General features: G+C 41.2%; 1 long non-coding RNA gene across 2 annotated transcripts in view; it reads left to right on the top strand.

Moving 5' to 3' along the window:
* The first annotated feature begins 10,676 nt into the window (after positions 1 to 10,676).
* Positions 10,677 to 26,917, top strand: part of LOC141165808 (uncharacterized) — a 110,433-nt gene continuing 94,192 nt past the window's right edge. The window contains exon 1 of one of the 2 annotated variants that reach the window (XR_012251207.1): positions 10,677 to 10,752. This is a non-coding gene — a long non-coding RNA (uncharacterized lncRNA). The remainder of the gene's footprint in view (positions 10,753 to 26,917) is intronic. The other variant, XR_012251208.1, reaches the window with a different exon arrangement.

Raw genomic sequence — 26,917 nt, 5'->3', positions numbered from 1 at the left:
GCTGCCTTAACCTTGACCCTCGCGTTTTCAAAATGTTGGGTGACATTCATTACTGGTTGGTGACACTTTTAGACCCCCGCTACAAGGAGAACTTTCTCTCTCTTATTCCTGAGGTGGAGAGGTCTACAAAAATGGGGCAGTACCAGAAGGCCCTTGCTGCAGAACTGTTAAAAAAATCCCCATCTGAACACGCTAGCGGCAGACGTCACAGTTCGTTGCCCAAGCAAGGCGTACATGCGAGAGAGAAGCAACTCCAATCCAGGAGAGGCAGGGGAACACTGTCAACGTTCTGGGACAATTTTCTCAGACCCTCCCTTCGGACAGACCCTGAGGCGCGGGGTACTCTCACAAGGAGTGGAAAGTTTCTAAAGATGGTGAGGGAGCACCTTGCCGATCGTACCAGGATCCTCCGTGATTCCTCTGTGCCTTTTAATTATTGGGTATCCAAGCTGGACACTTGGAATGAACTCGCTCTGTACGCCTTGGAGGTCTTGGCCTGCCCTGCCGCTAGCGTGTTATCGGAACGTGTTTTTAGTGCCGCTGGGGGAATTATAACTGATAAGCGCACTCGCCTGTCAACTGATATTGCTGACAAGCTGACCCTTATCAAAATGAACAAGGGCTGGATTGGGCCAGTCTTCTCATCACCACCAAATGCCAGCAGAGTAACATAAAGTCAAATCCACTGTGTTATTTTGGGAGGTGTATTCACATGCACCGCTTCACACCCACACATGGGTATACACTTCCTCATTTCGGCTGTTTTATGTTCTTCTCCTTATCCTCAGCCTCCACCACCACTATACCACCAGGGTGACCGTGGTCCGTGTTGCCATTATTGAAAGTTCCTCCGTCCTTATTTTTGTCAGCTTTTGCTTGGAAGGCATAAGCAAAGACTGTGGGAGACCCACTCCCCAATAATGGGAATAATATTTTTAAGATGCTGTACTGTATGGCTCTTGTAAGGGGCATTAAAACCGTCTTGTTAAGCTACTGCGACCTCCACATCTCTTCCGAGGGGCATTAAAACCGTCTTGTTAAGCTACTGGGACCTCCACGTCTTTTCCGAGGGGCATTAAAAGCATCTTGTTAAACCACTCTGAACTCCACAGCTCTTCCAAGGGGCATTGAAATGTTGTTTTTAATTAACTCTAACCTCCACGACTCTTCCAATGGGCATTGCATTTCCTCCTAATTTTAGTTAGCTTTTGCTTTTCAATGCATAGGCGAATACTAAGGGAGACCCACTCCCCAATAATGGGTAGAAGATTTTTAGTACGCTGTAATCCACGTCTGTTTCAAGGGGTATTGCAGTTCCTCATAATTTTTGGAAAGCCTTACATTCACTGCTTAGGCCAACAGTGCACAGGAGAACCAGTTGCTATAAATGGAAAAAATGGTTTAGTTAAGGCCCTCTGACCTCCATGTCACTTCCAAGGGGCATTGGAGTGCCTCAAAATTTTTGGTAGGCACTCACTGTATGCCCTATAACTGTGTAGCTGAACCGCTCCTTTTGGTACTGAAACATATCCTACAAGACATGTGTGGTTGACTGGCCTGATATTGATGTGAATGGTCCCTGTTCCTCCTGCTCTTTCTCCTTTGCCACCATCTCATCCATCACTTATCACCTGAAGCTTTGTTTTAACGTGAGTCATAGAACTGGGATAGTAGCAGGAAAACATCCAGCAATCCTCGGAGGAGGTAGGATATGCGCCAAAACGCTGACCACCTCAGGCCTAGCCGCTACTATATACATGCGCTTGCATTCCAAGAAAACAAAGCAGATGCTAACTTCTATCATCATCATCATGCTCCTCACCTTGGCACTCTCAACTCCCCTGATGGAGAAGCCAGGGCCCACCGGAGGAGTCTGGTTCTCTGGTGGGCTCGTCCAATGCTTCCCTAAAGCAGGCCAGGCTAAGAAAAGTGTGTGGGAAGGTGACAGGAGAAATAGGGGCGGCTGGGGACCGAGTATGGACACTCGGCCGCCCCCAGGCGGCTGGGGACCGTGTGTGGACACCCGGCCGTGGGGTGGCTGGGGACCGAGTATGGACACCCGGCCGCCCCCTGGTGGCTGGGGACCGAGTGCGGACACCCGGCCGCCGGGCGGCTGGGGACTGAGTATGGATACCAGGCCGCCGAAGCAGCCATGAGGTAGTGGCCAGTTTCGGCCTCCTCCAAACTAAAAGGCCCCATTTCAAGTGCAAGCTAGCAATATGGCATTGCAGCCTGGGGGTGGGTGGGTGGCAGGCTGTACACTTATGCTTGCATTAAAAGAAAACAAAGCAGATGCTAACTTCTATTATCATCATCATGCTCATCACCTTTTCACTCTCAACTCTCCTGATGGAGAAGCCAGGGCCCACCGGAGGAGTCTGGTTCTCTGGTGGGCTCGTCCAATGCTGCCCTAAAGCAGGCCAGGCTAAGAAAAGTGTGTGGGAAGGTGACAGGAGAAATAGGGGCGGCTGGGGACCGTTTATGGACACCCGGCCGCCGGGCGGCTGGGGACTGAGTATGGATACCAGGCCGCCAAAGCAGCCATGAGGTAGTGGCCGGCTTTGGCCTACTCCAAACTAAAAGGCCCTATTTCAAGTGCAAGCTAGCAGTATGGCATTGCAGCCTGGGGGTGGGTGGGTGGCAGGCTGCACACTTATGCTTGCATTAAAAGAAAACAAAGCAGATGCTAACTTCTATCATCATCATCATGCTCCTCACCTTGGCACTCTCAACTCCCCTGATGGAGAAGCCAGGGCCCACCGGAGGAGTCTGGTTCTCTGGTGGGCTCGTCCAATGCTGCCCTAAAGCAGGCCAGGCTAAGAAAAGTGTGGGGGAAGGTGACAGGAGAAATAGGGGCGGCTGGGGACCATTTATGGACACCCGGCCGCCCCCAGGCGGCTGGGGACTGTGTGTGGACACCCGGCTGCCGGGCTGCTGGGGACTGAGTATGGATACCTCGCTGCCAAAGCAGCCATGAGGTAGTGGCCAGCTTCGGCCTCCTCCAAACTAACAGGCCCCATTTCAAGTGAAAGCTAGCAGTATGGTATTGCAGCCTGCGGGTGGGTGGTTGGCTGCATATTTGCGCTTTCATTGCAAGGAATGGGGGAGGTACAATTGAATACTGCCCTGGGACAAGGACTTGAACGGGGATAGTTGCAAGTCTGCATCTTCTGATGCGGCAAGGATCACTTCTGATGGGCACACTTTTAGGCTGTGACCTGGGAGTCAGAGATGCTTCCAGGGGTCTTCCCCATGCTGTTCCCATGTCTTTTCAGCACTTTATGCATGCGTCACACAGCACATGGCCAGATAAGGTTGTAAAATGTTAAAATGACATTTCCCGGTAAATGCATTTGTCACGGTTGAAAGCAATACAAACGTGCAAAAACGCATGAAAAATCCTAGTTGTGAACATAGCCCAAGGTGTGGAGGAATATTTTTGTTTTTGGTTATTTATTTTACCTTATACACAAGTCTTTACCCTGGAAAGGAACTTCCTTAACATATTTCACAGGAAAGCACTTTCAGTTTCGTTTTTGAACGTTTTATTGTGAGCCCGTAAAAGTGGCTTAATACCTCTGACAACGTTGTTGACAGCAGTGACCTGGGGGTCAGAAATGCTTCCTGGGGCGATCCCCATGCTGTCCCCATGTCTTTTGAGCACTGTCACTATAGTTTTGGGCACTTTTTAGGCTTTCTACAGACTGCTGGGGGTGCCGCCGCAAAAATGTTCGGGTCTCCCATAGACTAACATTGGGCTCGTTGCTCGGGTCGAGCACCCGAGTATCACGGTGAGCTCGGCCCGAGCTTCGAGCACCCGAGCATTTTAGTGCTCGCTCAACACTACTGACCTCACATTCTCAGACGGGAACACTTATTTTGGGAGTGGTGGACTGATTTATACACTGTGTAATTGTGTCTCTTTGTCTGGGTAATCTAACTCTTGAAACTTAAAGGGTTATTCCCTTTAAGTAGTTAAGTAGTTCTTTCATAACAGGTTGCACATGCTCAATAGACACCTGCTATTTTTCTATAGTATTTATCATCTTCTTCCTTTGCAGAAACACAGCAAATGTGTGATTGTACCATGCTCACCACAAAGGATGGACATGGACACTGTGCAACTGTTGCTATCAAAGGAGGAACAGCTATTCTCCTCTCCAACCTGCACGGTTGTGTGATAGACGAAACAGAGCAAGAACAGGAGTACCAGTTATTAAACCATCAATGGTTATTCTCATTAAAAGCATGCCCACAGCAACTAATCAAAGCTCGGCTTTCATTTTTTAAACAGCTCTCCTAAAATGAAAGGTTTGCTGTGCTTGGTTGCTATGGGCAGCAAAAACAGCTTTTGGAGCCAGGAGAAATATATCTGAAATACATACAGAATTGGAGGATTTGAAACCTTTACACTTGGTGATAGAGACAGACTGCAATTACATTCATTGATATAATATTTAACCCCTTTCCAACCGTTGCCGTATTAGTACGCACATTTGCGTACCCCCGGCTTAGTGAGGGCTGCTGCGCTGAGCCCTCACTGAACCGAGCACATGTCAGCTGATTCTTACAGCTGACATGTGCCCGCAACAGCCGCGGGTGGAATCGCGATCCACCCGCGCCTGTTAACATGTTAAATGCCGCTGTTAATCTCCGACAGCGGCATTTAACGCGCGCTTCCGGGTTGCGCGTCATAAGCCCCGCCCACCGGCGACCCCATCACGTGATCGCGGGTCACCAATGGGCGTGCATGACAACCCAGGGTCTGCAGCAGACGCCTGTGGTTGTCATGATCTTGTCGCTATGAGCGCCACCTAGTGGTCGGCGCTCATAGCACAGGACCATTTCTGCTATATACAGGGGATCTGCTGATCCCCTGTATGTAGCAGAGACGTTCAGACAACTGCTGCTTCTAGTCTCCTATGGAGAAAGACTACCCACTTTACACTGTTCAAAGAATCACAAATATAGAGGAGCAGGAGTCCGAAAATTCTGTAGTAAATTAGTCAGTGAGTATCTAAAGAAAAGACTGGGTTACCTAAGTGGGTTTAGATGACTACAAGGAACTTGAAAAATCAATTCTGGGATAACCTCTTTAAGTAAGTTATTAAATATACTGTACACCTACATGGTATTCTGGAAAATATTGCTTGCAATCAAGGAACTTATTTCATTTTTAAATTCTGGAGGACATTCTGTAATAAGATGAATCTGAATTGTCCTTTTCATCAGCTTATCACCCAGAGACTAATGGTCAGACTGAACAAAGCAAACACTTGAATAATATCTTTGATTATATGTTTCTGATCACCAGTTGAACTGGGTGGAACATATCCAATGTTTTTGAGGGAATCAAATCTTTTTGGGGCGTTTTATAGGATCCAATTAATGGGAGTAATGTTGACAATCCCTAAGATACTACTATGTTCAGTAATGCAGTGATGAGATAAGCCATGTTTCAGGAAACCTTTTTTGAAATTGGACCTGCATTTATTGAGTCTGCTGTGGAGTGGTTGGATGGTTCTTCCAACATTCTGTTTTATTCAAGTACAGTCAATAAGATATATCACATATTTTGACTAGAAATCTAAACAGTGGTTGATATTGAAAATGTTGTGTTATGTTTGATGTAAAGACCATAGTGTTGTTGTTAATACAAGGACAGCATATGCATTCTTTTTATTGCATTTGTATATGCCCTAGATTTTTTTTAGGCACTGTTTGTCTCAGGTTCCTTAGTCTGCTAGGTGCAATTGTAAAGTGTCTGAGAGCGGTAGTTGCGACCAAGCTGCTGTACGGTTTCGCTCTGGTACTTTACAGACAAGCAGTGTCCCAGTCTCAGTATGCTGTAAGGTGCGGGGTGCATAAAACTCATTTGTAGGCCTCTATCCTCAGGAGCCACCGCACACAATGCATAGGACACCAAGTTCTTTGTAACAGTCCAACTTTTACTAAACAGTCCAAGTTCATCCGGTGGGCACAAGCGGGATAGGGCACAGCAATTTGCACTTCTTTCCTTCTTAGTACAACTCCTCTTCTGTCTTGCCACCTATTCGTTCTGGACAACCCCCAATCCCGCTGTCTCTATCAGCCTCATGGATTTTTTTTCCACTCCGGCAGTGCACCCGGGACCGACCACCTGCCCCCCACGTAAATCTACGTTCCCCGACCTCGTGATATCAGAAGACCAGGCCTGTTCCGTTGTACTTAGCCTGAGCTCTAGGCTCCAGATGCTGTTGGAATGTCTATCAGGGAACTTCATTTGGCCTCCCACTGCCTTGAACATTTGACCCATGATGCCCCTAGCAACCAATCACCCCACCTGAACTTGAACTCTACTATGCACTTCACTGGCTGACACTGACATTGAACTCCCTCTAACCAGTAAGTGCCCCTCTTTTTATCAGCACTAGTGTCCACCCACTGGGTTAATCCTATTCTTACCCATTTCTTATCTTTCATGCTAAACCTACTTATCCTTATTCTATATCCTATACTGTCCTAGGCTTATCCTTATACAATGCTCACATTATGTATTAACACCTTATATGCTGTACATAATACATTACATTTCATTACATTAGACGCACGTTACTTTTACATATAAAACCGCACGACTGTATTCACATAGTGCATCTGTTGTCTTCAGGGTCAGGAACAGGGTAAGACAGTCCACATCCCTACACAATAATACTTTGTAGATTCAGGGCTCTCCTGAATGTTAGACGTGGATAGAGCCTAAAATGGGTTCTCTAATCAGTTTATGCCAATGTTTATTAAGGATATTCCTAATGATAATATGAGATTTATTAAAAGTGCTATTGGAATTAGTTTATTGTGTAGATCATCAATAGGGGTAATGTTTTGGGGTTGAGACACTCCTTTTGTGTTAAATGCAACATTAATTTATATGCCTCTTTAAGGCTGGGGTTACATTAGCATATAGAATCGGATACGAGAGCTAATGAAACTCGGATCCAGCTCTGCTGCGAGCATGAGCCGAGTGTCATGCTACTGCAATCCTATCCTCTCGCATGAGAGAATCGCAGCACAGATGCGGAGGAGACAGAGAAATTAATTTCTCTATCTTCTCCATTGCCAGCGTCCTCGGTAATCACACTGCACTCAGATGCTAATCGCAGCATGCAGCAATTTTTTTCTCATGACGACTTGGCATGAGAAAATAAACGCTGGTCGGCACTGCTCCATTATATAAGATTGGAGAGAGTGCTATCTGATGAAACATCGGATAGCACTCATCCGAGTTATATGCTGGCTATACGCCAGTCTGAGCCAGCCCTTGTACGTTATTTGGGTTAGCATTTTTCTTTTAACCTACTCATTTTTTTCTTTGGCTTTAAAATTAGTTTTGGTTCAGAATTCTTTCTCAGACTTTTATCAAGGCGAGGGGTACTGCCCCGCGTCAGTGCAAAGTGTGAGAGCTGGTTTGGCTGGGTGAGAGGTGTCTAACCGGGATCCAATTGCACTGACGAGGTGCAGTACCTTGAAACACAGTGTCTGCAAATTGAGATTTTGGTTTTGGCTTTTATTCTAAGTCATATGTCAAGGCTAGTTAGAGAGTCGATATTGACTTTTTAAGATTGCTACTTCCTATAGGTGGCACTAGAGTGCTAGTCCTCTTCCTCTCTGAGGGGACAACTTGCATATTTCCCAGAGGAACAGTGCGGCTTAAAGGTCTCCTCACCTTGGCATTTTAGGCTTGATATGTCACTCTCCGCAAAGAGAAACATTACTCTTTGGATTGTCAGACTTTTTTTTATTGCAGCGCTGGAGTGGTGTTACTAATTTAAGTTCCCTGACTCTAGTCATATATTTGCCAACTGCCGTCTTCAGCTCTTCCCGGTGTCGCTTTGGTCCCGATCTGCTATCTTGTGACCACAAATTCTGATTCATCAGAAGTCAGAGGTAAAGGTCACAAGCTCTCAATGTAAGTCTATAAGAACCTGGTTCTCAAAAACTTACTTTGATAAATTACTTCTGCCTCTCCCAGTAATAACTAGAGCAATCTGGCATGTTACAAACTGCAGAAGACGACACTGATAACAGATGAAGATGTGGGTGGTAAATACAAGTGCCTCTCACTAAATCCTCAAAAAGTTAATTTATGTCAGTTCTTCAATACAAAAAAGTGAAACTCATATATCATATAGAGTCATTACAAACAGAGTGATCCATTTCAAGTGTTTATTTCTGTTAATGTTGATAATTATGGCTTACAGCCAATGAAAACACAAAAGTCATTATCTCAGTAAATTAGAATAATTAACAAAAACACCTGCAAAGGCTTCCTAAGCGTTTTAAAAGGACCCTTAGTCTGTTTCAGTAGGCTCCACAATCATGGTGAACACTGCTGACTTGACAGATATCCAGAAGGCAGTCATTGACAAACTCCACAAGGTCTCAGAGTTCCAATTTTCATATGGAAATCAAGGTCCCAGAGTCTGGAGGAAGAGTGGAGAGGCCACAATCCAAGCTGCTTGAGGTCTAGTGTGAAGTTTCCACAATCAGTGATGGTTTGGGGAGCCATGTCATCTGCTAGTGTAGGTCACCTGTGTTTTATGAAGACCAAAGTCAGCGCAGCCGTCTAGCAGGAAATTTTAGAGCACTTCATGCTTCTCTCTGCCGACAAGCTTTTTGGAGATGGAAATTTCATTCTCCAGCAGGACTTGGCACCTGTCCACACTGCCAAAAGTACCAATACCTTGTTTAAAAACAACAGTATCATTGTGCTTGATTGGCTGACCATAACCCCATAGAGAATCCATGGGGTATTGTCAAGAGGAAGATGAGAGACACCAGACCCAACAATGCAAACAAGCTGAAGGTTGCTATCAAAGCAACTTGGGCTTCCATAACACCTCAGCAGTGCCACAGGCTGATCGCCTCCATGCCACGCTGCATTGATGCAGTAATTGATGCAGAAGGAGCCCTGACCAAGTATTGAGTGCATTTACTGAACATACATTTCAGTAGGCCAACATTTCGGATTTTAAAAACATATTTCAAGCTGTTGTTATAAAGTATTCTAACTTACTTGAGATAATGACTTATGTGTTTTCATTGACTGTAAGCCATAATCATCAACAGTAAGAAATAAACACATGAAATAGATCACTCTGTTTGTAATGACTCTATATAATATGAGTTTCACTTTTTGTATTGAAGAACTGAAGAAAATTAACTTGTTGATGATATTCTAATTTAGTGAGAAGCGCCTGTATATTACTATGGGCAGCCAACTTAAATTCGTGACACCAATCCAGCACTGAAATAACTAAAAAAAACTCTGGAGTGCTGCTTTAATTTGTCTGATGGCAATGTTTATAAACCATTTTATGGTCACCACTGTTGAATTCTAACTATTAATGTTCCCTGATTTGGTAATTATTATATAGTCTATCTAGGTTATCAGGACATCCAGACATTCAATTTGGATTTTAATTAAATTCAGAGTAAATTGTATACCGCTAGTGTTTTTGTTTAATTCTTAAAAGAATATTTTACCTCATTCTTCAGTGCCTTGCTAGATGAAAAATAAATAGTCAATGTATCTATGGTATATAATAATATATAATAATGTTCTGTTGATAACAGGAATTTTGCAAAATTTGCCATTCCTCAAATTTGCCAATAAACAAACTGGTGAAAATTGGTGCAACCCTTGTACCCATTGCAGTCCCGTTGATCTAATGGTAAATGTTATAAAATGTGAAGTGATTTCTTGACATAACTAACGCTAAACCATTGAGTACAAATATCCTATGGTCATCTGCTATTTGGCTTGAGATAGTAATTTACAAACTTGAATCTCAAGGAATGATGGATGTTGGTGTAAACTGATGAAACATCAAGTGACCATAGAATATAGTCCTCCTAACAATGGAAGTTCTGTAAGCCCCTTATGAGCTGGGAAAAATCTTTCAGGTAGCTTAGAAGGTTAATTATATATTTTTCGAGTATTAGGTTAATATACTTTGATAATAAATGATAACTAGATAGTAATGTATCATAAATTTGTCTTCAACAAGCTTCTGTGCCTTACTCACGCATCCTTCTGCTTGGAGCATAGCCAGATATCTAGTCCCGGTCTACAAACATAAAAGTGAGGGGGTAACTACGAGGGGACATTTTAGCCCTACCCACTCTTATATGTTAAGTTTATACGCTATTGTCCTAGGAATGCTTTTCCCCTTGTATATTTATCTCTAGTTCCCACTATGTTGCATCAAAAATAGACATGTCTCAATTTTTCTTTTTTATGGTCTGAAAATAAAAAACATAGATATTTGAATGGCACATAATGTGCACAGTGTGTACGTGACCTATCCAGACAGAACACGCACATTAAAAATGAATGTCTGAATGAGGCCTAAGAGAAGAAAGTTCAGGCAACTTATTAAAATCACGTTGATTGCAAAATAAAAAAAGTCACCCACTAAAAAACTGTGAACTTTTGTACAGTCATATCTGTGAATAATGGTTTGTCATCATGAACATGAGGTACTACCACATTAATTATACTGCTTTTATGGATAAAGTTGCATTTAGGCTTTATACTTTCGTTGAATAATAAAATGGTGAGTCAAATTTTCCACCCACCAAATTAGTCAGCCATGAATTTCCCATACATCTGACTTATCTCTCTTGAACCTGTTATTCAAGGGTTTCTATAAAATAGACCAGTGAAAGCTGCAAAGTCCCTTCTGATCTTGAAGCAAGCAGCACCGCACTGTAAGTACATTTACCATTTACCTGCATTATTACATTCTGCAATTAACGTGGCTGCTAATTTCTCAGGCTAAATCCGTATATGTAGAATTATGAAACATTGTTTTAGCTAATGATTTTACATTGATTTGGAACTTTCCTGGAAAATGTAAATATCTTTACTATACTTTTAGCTACATAACCCGATTAGCAATGACAAACTGTATTTGATATGCTCAATATGTTGCAGTATGTGTCTCGCATGCATAATGTACATTAAAACAATATGGCACTTGCTGCTTGAAAATACAGAATCAGGGATTTAAACGTCTTCTGCCAAGTTAAAAATAAAAACAAGACAGATTTGAAAGCATTGACTGCAGTGTAATCATTACGCTCATTGCTACTTTGTGGGTTCAGTAATAACAGTGGTACGAACAGCCAAAAACATGTGTCTGAGATATGAATACTAAGCAAAACATCATTTATTTGTTACTATGTCATGTTAAGGATAACAATATAGTTAACACTTGTTCAGAATATCATACGGTGTCCGAATATTTTCATTTTCTACACGTAGTAATATACTTTTATTCTTTGAATAATATGCTCTTTTCCTATAAACACACATATATGGCTGTTTTGGCAATTTTCCGACTTGGAACATTTACTATTACTGGCCGAGATGATTGATATTCGTAAATGCAGAGCCCATTACCCTGAAACAAGATGAGAAAACATGAATATTGACATGTTTCTTCATTAATTATGCTGTCCTTTAGAAGTACTTATCAGCTTAATATAGTCATTAAGACACGTCAAGAATGACAGGAAGAACGCTAGTACATCCCCAAATCCTGCAGACATTTTCATTAAGAGCAATGAAAGTGAAGCCTCCTTTTTTAAAACATGTTAAAAAAATCTGACATAAAAAGCAGGCTGCCATTAATGGATTCTTGACCCAGAAATGGCTAAACCTGTCACCAGTCATAAGATCAGAAGGTGATCTGTACAGATCATTAAAATAATTGGACAACAGAGTTGTTCTTTATTGGTTGTCATCTTCTATAAAATCATTATTAAAAAATTCTGGGCCTTAAAACTGATCTGTCACCAGATTTCACAATACAAACTACTAAAAAGATTGCTTAGACTTGATGAGGTTAGTGTACTTACTTTGAAAATCCATGTAAGAATGCCTGCATAATCCTAAAATACAGATGTAGCTGAACCCATAAACTGCTCAATTTAATATTAAGGAGGGAAACTTTCAGAAATGGTTTTACAGCTATTCTAACATGGATTTTCAAAGTAAGTACAGCAGTCTCACCAGACATAAGAGCTCTATGTCTCTATATAAATGCTTATATTGTGAAATCTTGTGATAAATCCCTTCTATAAGCATAATGCTAGCACATATTTTCATCTTATCTGTGAATTAACAGTTTGCATAAAGTCTGCAGAATTGAAAAACAAATATATGATATATTGTATTATAAGACATTCTTGTATTCCACAAAACAAATCGTTTGAAGGGAACACATCATGTTTTACCATTGATGGATAATCAGATTGTTAAATTAATACATGGCAGCTATGTTGCATATATGTTATAATGGTTATTTCTCCGGCATGGGCATGGATTGCTTAGAGCTATACTTAGGCTTGTGGGATAGACACATAAATGCTTGCATGACAAAATGGGCACAATTTGAATGGTGATCTCAGTGTTCTAGATACAGTGCCTACAAGTAGTATTCAACCCCCTGCAGATTTAGCTGGTTTGATAAGATGCAAATAAGTTAGAGCCTTCAAACTGCAAACGAGAGTAGGTTTTATGAACAGAAGCATAAATTTTACAAACCAAAAAGTTATGTTGCTCAGTTGAATTTTATTAAATTTTAAACATAAAAGTGTGGGTCAATTATTATACAACCCCTATGTTTAATATTTTGTGGAATAACCCTTGTTTGCAATTACAGCTAATAATCGTCTTTTATAAGACCTGATCAGGCCGGCACAGGTCTGTGGAGTTATCTTGGCCCACTCCTCCATGCAGATCTTCTCCAAGTTATCTAGGTTCTTTGGGTGTCTCATGTGGACTTTATTCTTGAGCTCCTTCCACAAGTTTTCAATTGGGTTAAGGTCAGGAGACTGACTAGGCCACTCCAACACCTTGACTTTTTCCCTCTTGAACCAGGCCTTGGTTTTCTTGGCTGTGTGCTTTGGGTCGTTGTCTTGTTGGAAGATGAAATTACGACCCATCTTAAGATCCTTGATGGAGGAGCGGAGGTTCTTGGCCAAAATCTCCAGGTAGGCCGTGCTATCCATCTTCCCATGGATGCGGACCAGATGGCCAGGCCCCTTGGCAGAGAAACAGCCCCACAGCATGATGCTGCCACCACCATGCTTGACTGTAGGGATGGTATTCTTGGGGTCGTATGCAGTGCCATCCAGTCTCCAAACGTCACGTGTGTGGTTGGCACCAAAGATCTCGATCTTGGTCTCATCAGACCATAGAACCTTGAACCAGTCTGTCTCAGAGTCCTCCAAGTGATCATGAGCAAACTGTAGACGAGCCTTGACATGACGCTTTGAAAGTAAAGGTACCATACAGGCTCGTCTGGAACGGAGACCATTGCGGTGGAGTACGTTACTTATGGTATTGACTGAAACCAATGTCCCCACTGCCATGAGATCTTCCCGGAGCTCCTTCCTTGTTGTCCTTGGGTTAGCCTTGACTCTTCGGACAAGCCTGGCCTCGGCACGGGAGGACACTTTCAAAGGCTGTCCTGGCCGTGGAAGGCTAACAGTAGTTCCATAAGCCTTCCACTTACGGATGATGCTCCCAACAGTGGAGACAGGTAGGCCCAACTCCTTGGAAAGGGTTTTGTACCCCTTGCCAGCCTTGTGACCCTCCACGATCTTGTCTCTGATGGCCTTGGAATGCTCCTTTGTCTTTCCCATGTTGACCATGTCTGAGTGCTGTTCACAAGTTTGGGGAGGGTCTTAAATAGTCAGAAAAGGCTGGCAAAAGAGATCTTTAATCCACACATGTGAAGCTCATTATTCTTGGTGCCTGAACTACTTCTTAATACTTTTGGGGGACCAAACAGAATTCTTGTGGTTTGAGGGGTTGAATAATAAATGACACTCTGAATTAACTTTTAACATTTTTAAAAAAAAAAAAAAAAAAAAATTTGCTGCAGTGCATTTCCCACTTCCAGACTGATCTACAGTACAAATGTCACAATGCCAAGTTAATTCCGCATGTGTCAACCAGCTAAATCTGCAGGGGGTTGAATACTACTTGTAGGCACTGTAGGTCTCAATAAGACTAGTGTACGAAATTCCAATGTTAACAAATCGGGGCCAATGTGACTATGTACCACTATTAAATATATATAGCACAGCATAGTATGGAATACTATCAGTATCTGTAGCAATAATATATAATGGAATAAAATGGAATATGTGCTACCCTGCACATGCATAAATGGTAAGCCACAAAGAGCAATAACCATGAGAACTATAGATGCAAGAAAGCTAATACGAGCCCAAACAGTCTGTGCATCTACTATACACATACAACTGACCTAGACCTCCAATATGCACAAATGGAGTGAATAGAAAAAAAGTCTACAGACCCGTTAAAATGGCAGGTTTTTGCCATATAAAAAATCATAGCAACAAGAATCATTTCAGAACTTTTTCCACTTTTAATGTAACCTATAATCTGTACAATTCAATTGAAAATCTTTTTGAGTGGAAAATGAAAAAAAAAAAGAACTTAAAGAATGTGGTTGCATAAATAAGCACATGCATAAACTAATACTTTGTTGATTTTCCCTTTGAATTTATGACATCATTCAGTGTTTTTGGGTGGGAGTCTTTCAGCATGGCACATGGCAATCTTTGCCCACTCTTACTTGCAGTAGCGCTCTAAATCTGTCACATCTTGAGGGCATCTCCTGTGTACAGCATTTTTCAGGTCAACACATTGATTTTCAATTAAATTCAGGTCTGAGCTCTGGCTGGGCCATTTCAACACTTTGATCTTCTTCTGAAGAAGCCATTCTTTTGTTGATTTGGAGGTATGCTTAGGGTTGTTGTCAAGCTGAAAGATAAAATTTCTCTTCAGCTTTTTAGCAGAGGCTTGAAGGATTTGATGCAAAAGTTAATGATATTTGGAACTGTTCATAATTCCCTCCACCTTGAATAAAGCCCCAGTTCCAGCAGCCAAAAAATATAATACTGCCTCCACTATGCTTCACTGTGGGTATGGTGTTCCTTTGGTGATGTGCAGTGGAATTATGGCCAAATGGTTGTCTTGTTCTCAGCAGACCATAACACATATTGAGGTTTGGAAGTTTTTCTTTTTAAGAAAAGGCTTCGGTCTTGTCACCTTACTCCACAGGCCAGACATATGAAGAATACGGGAAATTGTTGTCACACTCAGTACACAGCTGGTAGTTACCAGAAATTCCTTCAGTTCCTTAAATGTTGCTGTAGGCCTCTTGACAACCTCCCGGAATGATTTTTTTCATCAATTTTGAGGAATATCCAGTTCTAGGTAATGTCACTGTTGTGCCAAATTTAAGCCACTTCTTAATGACCATCTTGACGGTGTTAAATTGTATACCTAATGTCTTGAAAAAATTTTATACCCTTCCCTGACTGATAATAATGTTAAGCAATGAGATTCCTTGCTGCATTGAAAGCTGTTTACAGACCATTGCGTTTGCTGTTAAATGCACCAAGAAAATGTCAGGAAAATCCTACTAGAACAGCTAAACTTTCTATGGGGTTAATAACAATCACTTTAAATGATGGCATCTGTGTACTGACTACTACTTAACATGAGTTTAAATGCAATTAAATTCTGAACACAACCACATCCTTAATTATAAGAGGTAGCTCTCACTTGTGCAACCATATTATTTTAATTTTGTTATTTTTATTTCCCCCCTCAAAATGATTTGTTTCTCAATGGGTTTGTACAGATTATGGGTTACATTAAAGGTCATAAAACGTCTGGATTGTATCCACTTGGTATGATTTTTTTATATGCCAAAAACTTGGCATTTTAAAAGGGGTGTGTAGACTTTTTATATCCAATGATACACTGATCCAACAATGATCACTTATCCAATGAATAGCTAAAAATGTATGTAGTCTGGTATATACACAATGGCCCCAATTCATCAAAGCAATTTTGCTGGAATTCTGGCATAAATTGCTTTGAAAAGTAATAAAATTTTTGATTGTTTCTGTACTTGATTACCATTTATGTACAGTCAGTGACGGTTTATAAAGAAAAGAGCTTGAGATATGTTTAAAAGTAAGTGAGATACATTTAAAATGGGATTTTAGTTCTTGAACCCATAGCATCATGCATTATGTACAGATTTTACACATTTGACATTGATACACACAGGAGAAATAGAGGATTCATTTTTTTCATTCATTGAACTACCTTGAAATGGAACATGAGAACAATTAGGAAATAATGTATATTTTCCTGCATCTGCTATTATTTTTTTTCATAAATACTGTAAGGCTGTTTTCACATGTCCAGTAATCATCAGTTAGAATGGATCCAACAGCAATCAGTTAGTAAAAAAATTGTGCAGATGCAACTTTTTGTACAGCTAAAAAAGATTATAAACTGGATCTGTTTTTTTAACATTGAAGTCTATGGAAAACGGATTCATTGAATAGCCATCAGTTTTTCTTTCATTTGAAACTGATTGAGTAAGCAAAAAACGCATCCTTTTCAAATGGAAGAAAACTGATGGCTATTTAACACGTCCGTTTTCCATAGACTTCAGTGTAAAAAAACGGATCCAGTTGAAATCATTTTTTTTTCAGCTGAACAAAAAAGTTCTGTCTACTACACAACTTTTCTTAATGGATTGCTGCTGGATCCGCTCTAACTGATGATTACTGGACATGTGAACATAGCCTTAGACTTGCAAAATGAAAGGATTATTCTGAATATTTGTCTTCAAGAGCACAAAGCTCTCCAGCCTCTTCCCTACCTTGTTGCTGGGGTGCGAGCACTCCTACTTGATTGATAGTTCTTGTTAGTATCCTTCTCCTGAGGGTATCATGCTATTCTGACACATTCTAATATGTCAATTGTTTGTTCTGAAATCTACACTGTTTCACTATATTTGCATACAGAGATAGCAAAACCTTTGAACATGGCTCAGGAAAGTGAGTAATGATTAGGAGAATTGCCCTGGAAACGAGGACTGATGGGGGCCAGGGGCTTGTGATTCTGCAGGACTGATTATAGCAGCTCTTAATCAGGAGCTGACAAAGAGGAGGAGATGAGCAGCTGTCTAACTGATGTATAAAAATTAATAGGATGAAGAGAGGTGACTGGGATCTCAGGCATTAAGTCTTCAGCTTGGAATATAGCTACTGCATATACCTGGCCAGGTCTGGTGGACGGTGTCCTTGACAACAATATCAGACAAAAGCTCTAAAACAGAATGACACAAATAAAATAAGCAAGTCAATAGCAAACTTTCTTGTTATCATGCTCACTAACTATTTTACTCACTTATATAGCGCCATTAATTCCACAGCGCTTTACAGACAATATCGGCAATGTCCCCATTGGGGCTCACAATCTAATTTCCCTATCAGTATATCTTTGGACTGTGGGAAGAAACCGGAGAACCCGGAGGAAACCTACGCAAACACGATACCAATTTCATAACATAAGAATAACCCTTTAAGCCTTTAAAGACTAAGCCACTTTTGACCTTAATGACCAAACCTCATTTATCAATTTTGACCAGTGTCACTTTATGTGGTGTAAGGCAGCGCTACTTATTATCCTGGGGGATACTCGCTTCGCTGCGTCAATCAGTGCACACCAGCCATATTTCTCGGTATTTCTCAACTCAGCAGTTTATTAACTCCATTAACCGTAGTTCACACACATAAAGTCCACGAGCCCAAGTGGCAGACCGGCCCACTTGGCTCTAATTACAGCCTTCCGCAAGGTAATACTAAACAATGTCCATGTAAATGTTCATAACACAAAAGTATTACCTTTTGCCGGCTTCAGCTGTAACAGTCCATTTCATACGCCACCACTGTGGCTTCACGGCTTACCACACGTGGTCTCCAGCCGTTACTCCCGTCCAAGGCTTACTGGCATATTGCACATTTCATATCCAGGCCTCACCTTCCAGGACGCTTGTGTGGCACTCCGAGGCTTACTGGCATCCCTCACACTCTCACACAGGGATCCAGGCTTCACCGTCACCGGAGTCCACCAGGCCTCTTGTATGGCACTCCGAGGCTTACTGGCATCATTCACACTCTCACACAGGGATCCAGGCTTCACCTCCACCGGAGTTCCACAGGTAACAGCCTCGTGCCTCTCACACGGTGCCCACACAGGAACACACAGGGTTTATATATACTGCAGCGCACACACACACACCCACAGATAGGACCTTAACTGTGTGCATAAGGACCTGTGTGATGTCACGGTCATGTGACCAGTCAGTTAAAGGGGAAGGTACATGGTCCTTCAAACACACTGAACCATTAAAGGGATGTCTGCTACATCACAGTGGTAATAACTCTGGAATAGTTTTACATATCCCAGTGATTTTGTGACTGTTTTTGTGACTAATTTTACTTTGTTAGTGGTAAATTTTGGTCAATAAAATGTGTGTTTTCTTATGAAATTATTGGAAATTTGTTAAAAATTAGCAATTTTTAAACTTTGATTTTTTATGACTTTGTAGTAAATAGTCATGCTAAACAAAATGGTTAATAAATAACATTTCCCATATGTGTACTTTACTACACAATCATTATTCCATCAATCTTTTATTTTGTTAGAATGTTGAAAAGGTTAGAAGTGTAGCAGTAAATTTAAATCTTTCAAGAAATTGTACAAATCCTATTTTTTTTACAGATCTATTCAGGTTTGCAGTGACTTTTAGGAGCCTATTTATTGAAACCTCCCAAAAGTTTTAAAAATTGCACCCATCAGTGCATTCAAAACTGCTGTCAGAAAGTTTGTTAACCTTTCAGGTACTCCACAGGAATTAACACAAAGTTGAATGAAAAAATGAAACATTTTCAAACTAAAATATTGCTAAATTTTTCATTTTCACAAGGGGTAATAGGAGAAAATTAACACCACAATTTATCATGCAATTTCTCCCAAATACGGCAATACCCCATTGAAAAATAATGTTTGGCATGTAGCAGGGCTCAAAAGAAAAGGAGCACCATTTGATTTCTGGAGAGATATTTTGACTTGAATAAATTGAGCATACAATGTCGAATTTGCAGAGCCCCTGAATAATGTTTTTTAGCCTACAATTTACATTTTCACAAGGGGTAACAGGAAAACATGAACCCCCCAATTTTTTATGCAATTTACCCTAAGCACAGTGATACTCCCATAAATGGATGGATACTACTTTTTGGGCTTACAGTGGGGCTTGGATTGAACAGAACGCTATTTGACTTTAGTGTGCAATTTTGGCTGGAATAGATTGCTGACACCATGTCACATTTGCAGAGCCCCTGAGGTATTAAAACAGCTCAAAAACCCCACAGGTGAACCCCATTTTAGAATCTATACACTTCAAGGAATTAATTTAAGGGTTTAGTGACCTTTTTGAACCAACATGTGCTTCACAAAAGTTTATAACATTGGGAAGTAAAAATGAAAGATGACATTTTTTTCCACAAATAAATTTACTTTAGCGTTATTTTTTTAATTTACACAAGAGTAATACGAGAAATTGACCCCATAATTTTTCCCAAACATGGTCATATCCCATATGGGGTCTAAAAATGCTGTTTAGGAACACTGCTGGGTTCAAAAGAGAAAAAGTGCAAATTTGTCTAGAACAGATTGTGAACGCCATGTCAGATTTGCTGAATCTCTGTGGTGCCAAAACAGCAGAGGCCCCCAAAAGTGACCCCATTTTGGAAGCTAATCAGGAAATTCATCTTGCAGATTAATGAGCATTTTTAGCCACAGGTGCGGCAAATGTTGCATTTGCATCAATATTTTCATTCTCACAACAGGTAATTTGGGAAAGAGGATCCCACAATTTGCTATGAGATTTCTCCTGAACACAATTATACCCCCATAAATGGCTGGATACAATTTTTGTTGTAACAGTGTATGAAAAAAACTGATGTCTGAATTAGTTCTCACATTGATGTATGGCCTGTTAGACTCTGTGGCATTTTTTTTTCATAATATGTATTAGTCCTACAAGGGGACTTGAACATGAGATTGTTTAATACCTTATGTAATATGTGTAGTGCAGTGCGTTATGCTGTCAATTAAAGGCTGGGTTCAGATGTTTGTAATTTCGAGCCATACGCTGCCTTTCTGAAAAACAGACCAATGTAAATTAATGTGATACCCCTAACTCAGATGAGCATTTTTTTTCACATAGGCCTAGTGTCCATATGAGAAAAGGTAGGCATCCTATGGCAGGATCTAATAGGCATGGGCATATGGATATATGTTAATAACCTGGACATTTAACAAGCTCATGTAGATATAATTGTCAGGAGATTGCATACTGTACTTTTGGACATATAGGTTGAAATTTACTAATTAATATGTGCCAGAAAAGGGGTGCAGTTAATTGTATTTTTTTAGTATGCTAAAGTCGTGCTTCAGTTTGTTTGTTTTAAAAAGTCAACTAATAGTTTAAAGTTATAATAGACAGTCTAAAAAATGTACCAGATTGGTTGGAGAGCATGAGCCGCTGTGTTAAATTTGGTGCATTTTAACCCCTTCTCGACATATGAGATTGGTATGTTAGGTCGTCCTCAGGAGCTGAACTTACACCCCTGAAGGCAGACACTGGCTGTGTGTTTCTGTCAGCATATGCCTGTAAAGTTAAGATCCCACCATAAGTTTCTTGGTGAGATTTTTTGCATATTTTGCCACACAAAAAAATGCAACGTCTTACAGATCCAGCATTTTACAGAATTTATAGATTTGTAGAAATTTCTTGCCCACTGTGCTTATTTTTTACTCAGTGTAAATTGACCTGCGGCACGTGTTTCAAATCCACGGCATGTCAATATCTCTTGCGGTTACACTGAGTTTTATGTGTAGATTGTCCCCATAGATTCGAAAAATCTGCAGGTAAAAAAGTGTATTTCAACTGCAGAAAAATGCATGTAAACCACTCATGACTATCAATAAAGGTTTGTCAAAGCCAAATATCAGGAAGTGTTAAAACTGAAGCAGCTTTATTAAAAAACTGACATACCAAAAAAAGAGACAAAAACCGCCATGTCAAAAACATGATAAAAACACAGGTAAAAAAGGGCACTCAAACATGCAATGAAGAAAATGTAAGTACCGTATTTTTCGGACTATAAGATGCACTTTTTTACTCCAAATTTTGGGGGGTAAAGGGGGAGCGTCTTATAGTCCAAATGTACCCATTATAATCATAGTGCTCACTGTTTTGTGGAGTGGGAGCGGAGGTGGCAGCGGCATTGGAGGTGGCAGCGGCTGGGGCGGCGATGCAGCAGGGTTGCACAGCAAGGAACGGCGGCAGCAGCATGTCTGTGGGCGCCGCCATGAATTCACTATGGCCGCGCTAGACAGGAGGAAGTGGGTGGTCTTCAGTCCACATCACATGCTGCAGTGACGTTACAAAGAGGCAGGGCCGGGGATGACTGTGCACTGTGCTGGTCTGTGTTGTCCCGACCCTGCCTCTTTGTAACGTCACTGCAGCATGTGATGTGGACTGGAGACCACCCACTTCCTCTTGTCTAGCGCGGCCATAGTGAATTCATGGCGGCACCCACAGACATGCTTCTGCCGCCACTCCTTGCTGTGTAACCCTGCAGCATCGCCGCCCCAGCCGCCTCCGATGCCCCAGCTGCCTCTGACCATAGTGAATTGATGTTATTGCCGCAGATCTTAGGCTGCTTCATGAAGTGTGACCCCGCTCCCTGCCTATTGTGGGTCCAGAGCAAGACAGGCAAGCATTATAATGCTGAAGTGAAATCAAGCACATTAAACACTGTACCACTCCTGTGGCGAACTATAACTCCCAGGAGTTGTAGTTATCCTCAGGGCAACAACGTGACATACGGTAAATGTGATGAACTATAACTCTCAGCATGTCATAAGAGCTGAAGGACATGCTTAGAATTATACAGTGGTGGCCAAAAGTATTAGCACCCCTGCAATTCTGTCAGATAATACTCAGTTTCTTCCTGAAAATGATTGCAATCACAAATTCTTTGGTATTATTATCTTCATTTAATTTCCTTGCAAGGAAAAAACACAAAAGGGAATGATGCAAAAATCAAATCATTGATCATTTCACACAAAACTCCAAAAATGGGCCAGACAAAAGTATTGGCACCCTCAGCCTAATACTTGGTAGCACAACCTTTAGCGAAAATAACTGCGAACAACCGCTTCCGGTAACCATCAATGAGTTTCTTACAATGCTCTGCTGGAATTGTAGACCATTCTTCTTTGGCAAACTGCTCCAGGTCCCTGATATTTGAAGGGTGCCTTCTCCAAACTGCCATTTTGAGATCTCTCCACAGGTGTTCTATGGGATTCAGGTCTGGACTCATTGCTGGCCACCTTAGAAGTCTCCAGTGCTTTCTCTCAAACCATTTTATAGTGCTTTTGGAAGTGTGTTTTGGGTCATTGTCCTGCTGGAAGACCCATGACCTCTGAGGGAGACCCAGCTTTCTCACACTGGGCCCTACATTATGCTGCAAAATTTGTTGGTAGTCTTCAGACTTCATAATGCCATGCACACGGTCAAGCAGTCCAGTGCCAGAGGCAGCAAAGCAACCCCAAAACATCAGGGAACCTCTGCCATGTTTGACTGTAGGGACCGTGTTCTTTTCTTTGAATGCCTCTTTTTTTTTCCTGTACACTCTATGTTGATGCTTTTTCCCAAAAAGCTCTACTTTTGTCTCATCTGACCAGAGAACATTCTTCCAAAACGTTTTAGGCTTTCTCAGGTAAGTTTTGGCAAACTCCAGCCTGGCTTTTTTATGTCTCGGGGTAAGAAGTGGGGTCTTCCTGGGTATCCTACCATACAGTCCCTTTTCATTCAGACGCCGACGGATAGTACGGGTTGACACTGTTGTACCCTCGGACTGCAGGGCAGCTTGAACTTGTTTGGATGTTAGTCGAGGTTCTTTATCCACCATCCGCACAATCTTGCGTTGAAATCTCTTGTCAATTTTTCTTTTCCGTCCACATCTAGGGAGGTTAGCCACAGTGCCATGGGCTTTAAACTTCTTGATGACACTGCGCACGGAAGACACAGGAACATTCAGGTCTTTGGAGATGGTCTTGTAGCCTTGAGATTGCTCATGCTTCCTCACAATTTGGTTTCTCAAGTCCTCAGACAGTTCTTTGGTCTTCTTTCTTTTCTCCATGCTCAATGTGGTACACACAAGGACACAGGACAGAGGTTGAGTCAACTTTAATCAATGTTAACTGGCTGCAACTGTGATTTAGTTATTGCCAACACCTGTTAGGTGCCACAGGTAAGTTACAGGTGCTGTTAATTACACGAATTAGAGAAACATCACATGATTTTTCAAACAGTGCCAATACTTTTGTCCACCCCCTTTTTTAGGTTTGGTGTGGAATTATATCCAATTTGGCTTTAGGACAATTCTTTTTGTGTTTTTTCATTGAAGACAAATTAAATGAAGATAATAATACCAAAGAATTTGTGATTGCAATCATTTTCAGGAAGAAACTGAGTATTATCTGACAGAATTGCAGGGATGCCAATACTTTTGGCCACCACTGTAGTTATCCTCAGGGCAACAATATGACATAAATTCGTACCTATGGGATCTGAAAGAGGACCTACAATACGTGGCTGAAGTCATACAGGCAGTACCTGCCACAATGTTTGCTTCAAAAGTTTTTTCCCCTATTTTCCACCTCTAAAACCTAGGTGCATCTAATGGTCAGGTGTGTCTTATAGTCCGAAAAATACAGTAATCTAATTTTGCATATAGGCACAGAAATACAGCAGAAAATCTGCAGCATCAAAAATTCACCACTCCTAGCCAGCAGCAGGTAGAGCTGAGCACCTCCCGCTGATCTTAAAGGGTTTGTCCACTACTAGGACAACCCCTTGAACTAAATGTTTGGCCAAGATAAAATAAAAAAGCCTATACTCACCTCCCTTGCTCGCGCCGTTCCAGTGGTGTTGGCACTCGCATTCCCAGGGCTCTGGTATGGTGGAATGACACGTGGTGCCCCGCGTCCAATCAGCGCTGGCATCACTGGTTGGGCAGCGCTGATGGGGAACCGGGCAGCGCTGATGGGGCACCGGGCACCATGTGTCATTCCACCGCACCAGAGCCCAGGGACCACAAATGCTCACACCGCTGGAACAGCGACAGCACGGGAGGTGAGTATAGGCTTTTTTATTTTATCGGAGCCAAACATTTAGTTCAAGAAGGGTTGTCCTAGTAGTGGACAACCACTTTAACCTCTTAAATGATGCTGTCAATCTCTTGACAATGGCATTTATTGCCAGTGAATCAGGATGGGTGCCATTTCAAGCACCTATTGGCCCTCCAGCGACGTGTTTACAAGGGTCTGATGGGATACTATGGCAGACGGTTGCTGGTCTCCTTCATATGGAATCATGTTGGTAGGTCATTTTTACCATTCAATGTATGCCATAAAAACTAATTCAATAAAAACAATTGCTTTTTTGTGCAATTTCAATGAACTTTGAAGTTTTTCTTGTTTTTCATCACACAGAAAAAACAAGAACTCATATGGCTATGTTGATGGAAAAATAAAAAGCTATGACTCTTTGAAAAAGGGGAGGAAAAAATGAAAGCACAAAAAAGGAAAATCGCCTGATCAGGATGAGATTAAGAGTATCAAGTATAAATTAATGCTAACAATTGCATAGGATTTCAAATATTAGAGCTGTTTTTCAGCTCTACGGTACAGCTCGATCTAGCAAGTGATGGTGTAGGCACTACTGTTGCATCATCACTGGGACCACTCTATATTACATAGCAAGGAGATATGGGATTAAATTCATAATTTAGTTTTAGGTGTTACACCATACTTATTATTATTTGGCGATATTACAGCTTTGTATATGATTCATGTACGAGCCATATAGTAAGTTGAAAATGTGAGCAAATTACATGAAGAGTATGTCAAAAACTTTTCTCTGTCTCCTTAACAGTTAACACTCCAGCAGTCATAATTTTTCTACTTTTTGTTATCATAGCTATAAGAGATTTTTTTGTCACATTAGATTGCAATTCTGCTGTTTCATACCATAATCTGATACAATGAACCATGGAGCATTTTATAAGATACTAAACTGCAAGTGTTGATCCATACAGTGAAACCAAGGAGCTCATGCTGCCGGGATTTTTATGATTTTAATCTTCTGTACCTTGAATATTTCTTGTACCCTTCTCCTGACTGATACCTTTCAACAATGAGATCCCTTAGTTATGTTGTAAGCTGTTTATGGACCATGACTTTTGCAGTAAAATGCAACTAAGAAAATGTCAACAAAATCCTACTAGAACAACTAAACTTCATATTGGGTTAATCAGAATCTTTTCAAATGATGGCAGCTGTGTACTGATTATTATTTAACATGAGTTTAAAGATGATTGGCCAATTTTCAGAATGATTTCCGTTTGTTTCTCAACGGATTTGTACAGATTATGGGTAACATTAAAGATGGAAAATGTCTGGAAATTCTTCTTAGTATGATTTTTATTACATTACAAATACCTAGCATTTTAACAGGGGTTTGTAGACCTTTAATTTCCATAGTATATATGTCTATTATGCTTCATATTTATATTTAACAAAATATTTAACAATTCAATGAACTCATTTTTGCTTGATGACACATATTGATCATACGGCACTCCATACATGAAAATATAAGAAATATTGTATCTGGACTAATGTCACTTTGAAAAATGAAGGTTTTTTGCGCATAATTTGGCCAATTTATGTGTGCCCATCAACCACGACAAGGTCACCTTCGTATGATGGGAAACTACGCTACACTACCACTGGATATGCCACTCTTGGGCTGTAAGCCTGTATGGACAATATGTCTCTGCTTGGGCTTTTAACCTACAATGTATGGGCTGGTAGAGCTAGTTAAAACCACCTGTGACTGAATGGGAGGGACACATGGTCAGGAAAAAGGCTGTCAAACTTCTAATAGTGTGAACACGTACCTGCTGCAATGCTCCAGGAGCGGGATCCCAAAAATGATTAATAGAAAAAAGAGAGGGGTCGCTCACTGGTCTATTCGGGTGCTCTGAAGAAAAAAGTAATCTCAATTGCAAAAAGAACTTCGGCACTCCATACATGAAAATATAAGAAATATTGTATCTGGACTAATGTCACTTTGAAAAATGAAGGTTTTTTGCGCATAATTTGGCCAATTTATGTGTGCCCATCAACCACGACAAGGTCACCTTCGTATGATGGGAAACTACGCTACACTACCACTGGATATGCCACTCTTGGGCTGTAAGCCTGTATGGACAATATGTCTCTGCTTGGGCTTTTAACCTACAATGTATGGGCTGGTAGAGCTAGTTAAAACCACCTGTGACTGAATGGGAGGGACACATGGTCAGGAAAAAGGCTGTCAAACTTCTAATAGTGTGAACACGTACCTGCTGCAATGCTCCAGGAGCGGGATCCCAAAAATGATTAATAGAAAAAAGAGAGGGGTCGCTCACTGGTCTATTCAGGTGCTCTGAAGAAAAAAGTAATCTCAATTGCAAAAAGAACTTCGGCACTCCATACATGAAAATATAAGAAATATTGTATCTGGACTAATGTCACTTTGAAAAATGAAGGTTTTTTGCGCATAATTTGGCCAATTTATGTGTGCCCATCAACCACGACAAGGTCACCTTCGTATGATGGGAAACTACGCTACACTGCCACTGGATATGCCACTCTTGGGCTGTAAGCCTGTATGGACAATATGTCTCTGCTTGGGCTTTTAACCTACAATGTATGGGCTGGTAGAGCTAGTTAAAACCACCTGTGACTGAATGGGAGGGACACATGGTCAGGAAAAAGGCTGTCAAACTTCTAATAGTGTGAACACGTACCTGCTGCAATGCTCCAGGAGCGGGATCC

This window comes from Phyllobates terribilis, unplaced genomic scaffold, assembly GCF_046119375.1.
Source record: "Phyllobates terribilis strain yellow unplaced genomic scaffold, ASM4611937v1 Scaffold_1__5_contigs__length_1240528914, whole genome shotgun sequence".
Taxonomy (NCBI): domain Eukaryota; kingdom Metazoa; phylum Chordata; class Amphibia; order Anura; family Dendrobatidae; genus Phyllobates; species Phyllobates terribilis.
Note: the sequence above shows the minus strand (reverse complement) of the source record. Positions and strands in the feature narration are given on the sequence as shown.